At 52.5% G+C, this 5,635-nt stretch overlaps 1 long non-coding RNA gene across 1 annotated transcript; it reads right to left on the reverse strand.

The window, feature by feature from the left end:
* Window positions 1–2,409: 2,409 nt before the first annotated feature.
* LOC309622930 lies at window positions 2,410–5,588 on the reverse strand. Its single transcript, XR_014241211.1, has 2 exons — window positions 5,422–5,588; window positions 2,410–5,125 (listed from the first exon to the last, which is right to left on the reverse strand). It is a non-coding gene; the product is annotated as an uncharacterized lncRNA (long non-coding RNA).
* Window positions 5,589–5,635: the final 47 nt, after the last annotated feature.

Genomic DNA, 5,635 nt, shown 5'->3' on the forward strand with positions numbered 1-5,635 from the left:
TCCCCTCCCCCAAGCCACACAGGGGGCAGCGGGCAGCTGGCGCCACCAAGGCGGGGGGGCGGGGACAGGCCAGGGCCTGCATGTTAAAAGACCCCCAGCTTCCTGTGGCGAGCGGGCCAAGGAGACAAAACCTTGTCTTCCGGCCATCGGGGCCACAATCGGTCAGGCTGTCCACCCACTGGCCGGAGCTGCGGTTTGGGGGGACATCGTGGGCAGATCTGTCCTGGCTGGGGTAGGGTTGCCAGAAAAAAGTACAGGTCCCGCAGGTAAACAAGTAATTACTCAGCGTATGTCCCTTGCAATACTTGGGACATACTTATGCTAAAAAAAATTTCACTGTGTATCTGAAATTCACATTTAACTGGGGGTCCTATATTTTTATTTGCTAAATCTACTACCCGAGGCCAGGGGCTCTGGGAGAAGCAAAACTGCTTACCGACATCCCCCCAGACTTGCTCCTCTGCTGGTCCCAGCCTCAGGGGTGGTCCCACTGTCCCTCCACCCTCACCCATCACTGGATTCCCAGCCAGAGGCCCGTGTCAGCCTCACCTTCCAATCCTTGGCCCGTCACTCTCCCGCTGCAGTCTCTCTCCCATCTGCCCCTCATCCTCAGCAGAGGGGGCCATGAGTTCCTGCCTGTCCCCCAGATATCTGGCCCCCCTTCCCTGAATCTCAAAGGTTCCACGCCTCCATCCCCAGAGATCTGAACGGGGCCCCTCCTCTGCTCTGAATCCGACAGTTGCTCCCCACTGCTCCCACAATAAAGGCCCAAAACCTCCGCTGAACATTGGAAGCCCCTTCCCCAGCAGGGCTCCAACAAACCCCTATACCCAACTCCCAGCCCCCCTCTCCTCAAATGAGCTGTGGTTTCCCAAAAGCTACCTGTTCTCTCAGGTCCCCAGGTATGGCCCGTCACCTCCAACCTGAGTCAGGTCCCATCCTTCCTCTGCCCACAGGCCTCCATTGCTCCCACCTTCCTGAGAGTAAAAACCCAAGTCCTCCACGGGGTCCACAATGTCCTGCACGACCTGCCCCTGTCCCCTCCCTGCCCTTACCTCCTCCCTCTCTTCCCCCTTGTTCTCTGCTCCAGACACACAGGTTCCTTGCTGTTCCTCCAACACACCAGGCAGTCCTGCCCCAGGGCCTTTGCACATGCTGTTACTGCTGCCTGGAGCACACCTCCTCCTAAAAGCTACACAGTCCAACAGCCTTCCCTCCTCCAGGTCTCGGCTCAACTGTCACCTCCTCGGTGAGGTCTCCCTGGTCTACCTTTAAAAAAAAAAAAAAATTTTATTTATTTAATTTGGGTGCACCGGATCTTAGTTGCAGCACACAGGAACTTTAGTTGTGGCATGCATACTCTTAGTTGTGGCATGCATGCAGGATCTAGTTCCCTGACCAGGGATCAAACCCGGGCCCCCTGCATTGGGAGCGCACAGTCTTACCCACTGGCCCACCAGGGAAGTCCCTGGTCTAGCTTATTTAAAACTGTAAACCACCCTGACTCCCCATTTTCCTTTCCTGCTCTATTTTTCTCCACAACTCTTATAATCTTCTAATATACTATGCATTGACTGTTGCACGTGGTCTGTCTCCCCAACCAGGACGTCAGCTCCGTGAGGGCAGGGATGTTCTGGTTCACTGCTATATCCTGAGCAGGGTACACAAGAGGTGTTTAATAAATACTTCCGGAATGAATAACCATCACTGTTTCTGGAACAGCCTCCTGCACACCCCCCTTCCACCTTTCAAGACTTACCTGAAGCAGGTGGGCTCGTGTTCCTCTCCCAGGTTTCCTTTATCCACAGGATGGCCCAAGATAGCTTTCGAATGCTCCAACATGCCCCTGCTGACCTTGCTCCAGAACCTTCTGTGGCTCCCCAGTGCCCTCAGGACTCTGTTAGCCTGGACCTTGCCAACCTGTCTAGCTCCATCTCTCCCCCACCGATACTCCCCCTCCCCTGGCCACGGTCTACCCTCCAGCCTCACTCTGCACCTTCATCCTCTCTGTTCCCTCCGCCTGGAACAGCTTCTCCAGTACCTTCGCCTGACTTCATCTCTCAGGCCTCAGATTAGACATCACCTCCTCCTAGAAGCCTTCCAGGACCACCACCCACACCTAAGTCCAGCACCTCCCCTGGGCTCCACCATGCCTGAGCATCCCCATCACAGCCCTGACCACTTCTGTTTTATCCACCTGGTCGCCAGAGGCAACTTGTCATCAGACACAGGAGACCCCGGGTCCACAGCACTTTCAGGAACCCACAAAATGGCTTCATTTTAATTTCTCTTAAAATCAAAAGAAACAATGAATAAAATAATACCAATTCAATTGTAAGAGATCATCTGTAATATTTTTTCATGAAGGGAGGTGTCAAGTGCCTCAGGCCCGTGAAGGTTTTTTGTTGCTGTTGTTGTTTTGTTTGTTTTTTTTTTTTGGTCACACCTCGTGGCATGTGGGATCCTAGTTCCCTGACCAGGGATTGAACCCTGCAGTGGAAACCTGGAGTCCTAACCACTGGACCGCCAGGGAATTCCCCCATCAAGTTCTTAAAGGGGCCCTGCTGATCCCACGTGGGTCTCCCCACTGGACTATGAGTACTGCAAAGGCAGCGGTCGAGACTGGGTCCCCACAGCTGCCTGGCAGCGGCCTGGCATACAGCAGGCACTTAATAATTGTTGTGCTGAATAACTGAATATCCAGTGAATCGCTGGGTCCTCACAGCCAGGCCTGGCTCACACATCATAGGAGATGCTTGATAAATGGATGGATGGACGGATGGATGGATGGATGGATGGACGGAGGGAGGGTCAGAAGGCAGATTGACCAGGACACCAATCTGGGACCAGCAGCGCCGCCTTGTGGCACACTGCTTGCCTGCCTCTCCCTCACCTAGGTTTCAGTGGAAAAGTTCTGGGGAGTTTTCAGAGCCTTTCCACTGCAAGGGGATGGAGAGGAGGAAAAGGAGGAGGAGGAAGAGGAGGAGGAAGCAGCAGGCAGTGAACTTAGAAACAAAGACCTTGGGTCCAAATCCCGCAGCCACCCATTTGTGGCTGTGTGTCCCAGGGAAAACTACATCACCTCTTGATTATTCAGCTTCCTCATCCAGAAAATGGGGGAAATCCAAATCTGGCCTCTGAATAACGTAATGAAATAGCTCAGAAACAGCAGCTATTTCTTACCTCCCACCCTAGGACTCCTGGACAGGTGCTGTCCTCAAGGAGCCCCCCAAGGCTGGGAAGTGAAAGAGTTTTCATGAAGACATGGCTGGGGCAGAGAAGTGGACATGGGTTTGGGGGTAGGGTTGTCAGGTTTAGTAAAAACAACAAAATAAATAGGATGCCCAGCTCAATTTGAATTTCAGATCAACAATTAATAATTTTTTAGTATAAGTATATCTCAAATATTGCATGGAATACACTTAAACCCCCAAAAGGTATTTGTTGTTGACCTGAAATTCAAATTTAATCGGGAATTCTGTATTTTATCTGGCAACCTTAGCCTGGGGGAGCCTGGGGAGGCAGGCAGGAAGGCTTCCAGGAGGAAGGGGCAGTGGTGCTAAGAGCTGATGGTGTGGCCACCTTTCCTTCCCCTCCCCCACCTACACGTGCACCCTTGACTGGGCTCACAAGGGACTGGAGGTGGGGTTGATCTCCACACCAGGGAAGAAGGTGAGCGAGGCTGCTCTCCTTTTGTTCAGAAGATGTGGGGCAAAATCATCAGGACTTTATTTTCCAGATCAGAATTGAGTTACATCCCCTTGACCAGGGATATTTTGACCACATCCCAGCACTGAAGGCCACTTGGAAGCTGAAGGCTACCAGGCATATCTCCCGGTGACTTTCCAGCTGTGTGACCTTGGACAAGTCATTTTACCTCTCTGAGCTCTACACATCGCAGACCGTTCTCCTCCAGTGCACTCCCTCCCCTCACTCTGCCTCAGCCACGTAGGGTTTTGGCTGCATCTCCAATCCACCAGGCGTGGTTCAGCCTCAGGGCCTTTGCACGTGCTGTTGCCGTCATGAGGAATACTCTTCTCCAGATCTCTATGGGGCTCCCTCCTCTCCTCCCTCATTTCTGTGCTCAAATGGCACTCTGAAAGGCCACACCTGACCACCCTACTAAAAAGTGTAGCCCCCACATTCTCAATCCCAGTTCTTTGCTTTTCTTGGTAGCATTTACCAACACCTGACCCGTTATGCATTTCACTCATTTATCTAGTTTATCATCCATTTCCCCACTGGGTGGTGAGCATCACAAGGCTGGGATCTATTTTACTCACTTCTGTGCTCCCCTCCCCAGCACAGCAGCTCAGGAAGAATTGTTGAATGCATGAGTAGGAAAAATGAATGAATGAGTGGGAAAAAAGGCCTGCCGCAAATGTGAAATTTTAATCTGCTATAATTTTATATAACTGCTTTAATCATTTGTGGGTTTCAGAGTCACTTAGGAATCGGACAGGCTGCATGTGGTTATTTAAATATGTATATTCAGTTTCTTGGTGGGCAACAGCCATATGGTGCCAGTGGCCACTATATTGGGTGGCACAGAGTTCTAGAACATTCCTCTAATCTCAGAAAGCTCTATCACACAGTGCTAGTACAGACCCTCTCAAAAAAAAGAAAAAAAATGCACTAGTCACAGACACCCAATTATTTCCATGTTCTTTCCGGAGGTTCCAGAATTCCCACCCCAACACAGATAATTTAGCAGAGGTGGCAAACTTGTGGCCCCTGGACTGGATATGGCTCCATTGGGTTTTATTTGGTCCAGAGGTTTTTTTTTTTAAGAGGCAGGACACTTTGTCTACAGTCTGGAATCCCCACGGATCTGTGAATACGTGGGTGGGTCTCCCCCAAGGTAAAGCTCTGCTCCCTCTAGGCAGGGCATGCTGTCACTTTTTTAGCAGAGGCATTTACCTCCTGCCTGACCCCTGGGGCCATCTGAGTTTGAGACCTTGGTTTATAGACGAAGAGAAGAGAATAAAGGATTTTTTTTTTTGGTGGGGGGTGGTGAAAATCCAAGTGAGCACCTTCAGGAAGGGGTTGATCCAGGAGTCAGAGATCCAAGAGTTGGCCCCTGCACTGTCCCTGGATGACTGTCTCTGGGCCTCGGTTTTCTCATCTGTAAAATGGGTATGATAAAGGGATACACAGTGTTGGGAGGATAAAGTGATACACAGTGCTGGGAGGATAAAGTGGCATGACACAGGTCAGGGCAAGTTGCTCATAATGCTGGGTCCAAGTTGGCTCCATCACCCTCACGCAGAGTGGGGAGAGGGTGAGGAGGGGCGGAGGGGGAGGAGGGGGGAGGGGTGGCCCCTGACACGCGGGAGGCATCACGCAATGCTCTCTGAGTTCCCACGGCCTCGATCTGGCCACTGGAGAAAGAAGGGCGGGGGACCCCAGGATCACACTCACCTCACAGGGCCGAATTCCTAGGGTCCCTGGCAGGGAGGGGCGTCCCTTGGCTGGATCCGGCGTCGTACAGGGGTCGCCCACGGGGTGTACAGTTGGCAGGGCGCGCGCCCGCGAAATTCCAGCCCTTCCCGGACTTCACTTGTTGCTCCAACGTCCGGAGCCGGGCGAGGGGCGTGGCCTGGCGGCGGGCGAGCCCCCCCCCCCAACCAGATTG

The sequence above is a fragment of the Balaenoptera borealis genome (genome assembly GCF_965194805.1).
Source record: "Balaenoptera borealis genome assembly, chromosome: 2".
In the NCBI taxonomy this organism is placed as follows: Eukaryota; Metazoa; Chordata; class Mammalia; order Artiodactyla; family Balaenopteridae; genus Balaenoptera; species Balaenoptera borealis.